The 3,391-nt window shown below is 47.5% G+C and overlaps 1 pseudogene; it reads left to right on the top strand.

Annotated features, from left to right (window-relative positions):
* Positions 1-2,212: 2,212 nt before the first annotated feature.
* LOC103349962 (hexokinase-2 pseudogene) lies at positions 2,213-3,143 on the top strand (annotated as a pseudogene).
* The last annotated feature ends 248 nt before the right edge of the window (positions 3,144-3,391 follow it).

The raw sequence follows: 3,391 nt of genomic DNA, 5'->3' as shown, positions 1-3,391 counted from the left end.
AGGCATTTCAAAAAGTGTATGGAAAACAGAATTCAAAGATAAGTTTATTTTGGCATGAACATTTTTGAAATCTATGTATATGAGGAGTCTTCAAAAAGTTCATGGAAAATACATATTATGGAAAATTATGCAAAGGTTTCAATGTTCTAAATTTCACAGTAACAATGGAAATACTAACTAGCATAAGTTATTCATTCTCTTCTATGTAGGAGGCTTGAAATTTCACAGTACATTTTTTTAGAAAAATTATTTAATTTAATTTTATTTGAAAGGCAGAGAGACAGAAATCTTCCAACCAGTGATTCACTCCCCAAAATGCTCACAACAGCCAGGGCTGAGACAAGCCAAAGCCAAGAGCCTAGAACTCCATCTGTGTCTCCAATGTAGGTGGCAGGGACCCAAGTACTTGAACCATCATGTGCTGTCTCTCAGGGTAGAAATAAGCAGGCAATTGGATCAGAATCAGAGTAGCCAGGACTCAAACCAGGAACTCTGAAAAGGGAAAAAGGTATCCCAAGCAGCAACTTAACTATTGTGCCAGACATTTACTCCAAAATAGCCTTTCTTATGATCTGCTGAGACCCAAACCAAAATAGGCTTGGAATATGAGTTTTTTTTTTAGGGAATACCTTACAGCCACAAGGTTGCTCTTGTAGCTAAACTAGTATTAGTTCTAGCCCAAGCAATCACATGTCTTAGAATCTCAGGGAACAAATAATCTCAATATTGGCATAGCCAAAGCATATGAGATGACATCTGCTCATTTTGCACTTGCCAACTTCTACTAGAAGACTAGACCCACATTATATGAGTAATTTCTTACTGCATAATAAATGATCCCAAAAATCAGAAGTTTAAAACACCAAACATTTATAATCTTAGTTTTATTTTTTGCAGCTCAGGAATTTGGGTGCAAGTTAGCTGGGTGACTCAGGTTGCACTCAGTATAACTGCAGGGACTAAAGTTGCCTACAGCTTTGATTTCAGCTAAAGGGTCTACATTCAGGAAGACTCGCAGACATAGAAATTGGCAGAAAACCTCAGTTTTTCTCCATTTGGGACATTTTTTAAGACCTCAGTTCCTTATAATGTGCTATTCCCATGGGTAGCTCAAAAGTGATAGCTACACTCTCCTAGAGAGGTTATCCAAAGAAGAGAAATAGAGGCAGAAATCACAATGTCTTTTTTTTTTTTTTTTTTTTTTACAGGCAGAGTGGACAGTGAGAGAGAGACAGAGAGAAAGAGAAAGGTCTTCCTTTTGCCGTTGGTTCACCCTCCAATGGCCACCGCGGCCGGCGCGCTGCGGCCGGCGCGCTGCGGCCGGTGCACCACGCTGATCTGAAGGCAGGAGCCAGGTGCTTCTCCTGGTCTCCCATGGGGTGCAGGGCCCAAGCACCTGGGCCATCCTCCACTGCACTGCAGGGCCACAGCAGAGAGCTGGCCTGGAAGAGGGGCAACCGGGACAGAATCCGGCGCCCTGACCGGGACTAGAACCCAGTGTGCTGGCGCCGCTAGGTGGAGGATTAGCCTATTGAGCCGCGGTGCCAGCCACAATGTCTTTTGTAAGTTTGTATTGAAAGGGATATGCCGTCATTTCTACTGTATTCTATTAGCCACATACATCAAGACAAATATGGTGTAGGAGGGCATTACACAAGAGGTACGAATACTAGAGACTGAAATCACTGGAGACTATTTTGGAAGGAAGTTACCAGTCAGCTTTCTGGCCTCCAGCGACTCATATCCCTTTTATATGAAAAATACTCCCTCTGTAAACTTTCAAAAGTTTCATTCCATTATAGCCTCAGCTCAAAACCCAGAATCTCCATACAACTACAAAACACTGATGAAAGAAATTGAAGACACTAATAAAGATATACTATGTTCATGGTTTAGAAGAACTGATATATTGCTTTAAAGATTTATTTATTTATTTGAAAGTCAGAGTTACACAGAGAGAGAAGGAGAGGTGGAGAGAGAGGTCTTCCATCTGCTGGTTCACTCCCCAATTGGCTGCAATGGCCAGAGCTGCAATGATCTGAAGCCAGGAGCCAGGAGCTTCCTCAGGGTATTCGCATGCAGGTGCAGGGGCCCAGGGACCTGGGCCATCTTGTACTGCTTTCCCAGGCCATAGCAGAGAGATGGATTGGAAGTGTAGCAGACATGACTTGAACTGGCGCCCATATGAGATGCCAGCACTGCAGATCCATACATGCTGGCAGCTGTGCTGCGGGCATCAAGTAGAACAAGGGCGAGGAGCGGCTGTGCTCCACCATCGGGGTCGACAGCTCTGTCTACAGGAAACACCCCCATTTCGCCAGGCGTCTTCGCGAGGCCGTGCGGAGGCTGGTACCCGACTGTAATGTCTGCTTCCTCCGCTCCGAGGACAGCAGTGGCAAAGGGGCGGCCATGGTGACAGCGGTGGGGCTGACCGACACCGAGCCCGCCAGAAGACCTTGGAATCCCTGAAGCTGAGCCACGAGCAGCTGCTAGAGGTGAAGAGGAGGATAAAGTTAGAAATGCAGTGTGGCCTGAGCAAAGAGACCCACGTCGTTGCCCCTGGCAAGATGCTGCCCACCTACGTGTGTGCCACTCCCGATGGCACAGAGAAAGGAGACTTCCTGGCCTTGGACCTCGGAGGAACAAACTTCCAGGTCCTTCTGGTGCGGGTGTGGAACGGGAAGTGGCACGGAGAGGAGATGCCCAAGATCTACTGCATCCCACAGGAGGTCATGCGCAGCACAGGGGAGGAGCTCTTTGACCGCATCGTGCAGAGCATCGCCGGCTTGCTGGAGTACATGGGCACGGAGGGTGGTGTGTCGCTGCCTCTGGGCTTCACCTACTCCTTCGCGTGCCAGCAGAGCAGCCTGGACGAGAGCATCCTCCTCAAGTGGACGACAGGCTTTCAGGCGTCCAGCTGCGAGGGTGAGGACGGAGTCAGCCTGCTGAAGGACGCCAGCCGCCGGCCAGAGGGGTTTGCCCTGGCCGTGGTTGCTGTGGCGAATGACGCAGTGGGAACCATGACGACCTGTGGCCATGAAGACCCTCGCTGCGAAGTCGGCCTCATTGTTGGCCCGGGCAGCAATGCCCGCTACATGGAGGGGATGCTTGGAGAAGGAACCACAGCAATTGCTGCTGTTTAGAGCCTCCTGGGGCAATAAGGAAACCAAAGGATTCACTTCAAAGGGACTCATTGTGTAGTCGTCTTTATTCTCTTTTTAGGGTAGTTAGTACTCACGGTACTTCAAAGTTCTGAGAAGATGAAGGAAGCCACTAAAAATGCATAAAAATTGCTATCTAATCATCAACAACAAACCAAAATGATGCGATTAAATAACCAAACAAAACCTCAGGTACTTTTTTAAAATGTATTTGTGCCCTCCTAGCAAAT

The sequence above is a fragment of the Oryctolagus cuniculus genome, chromosome 5 (assembly GCF_051225735.1).
Source record: "Oryctolagus cuniculus isolate XC-2025 breed Fujian yellow rabbit chromosome 5, ASM5122573v1, whole genome shotgun sequence".
NCBI lineage: Eukaryota > Metazoa > Chordata > Mammalia > Lagomorpha > Leporidae > Oryctolagus > Oryctolagus cuniculus.
Note: the sequence above shows the minus strand (reverse complement) of the source record. Positions and strands in the feature narration are given on the sequence as shown.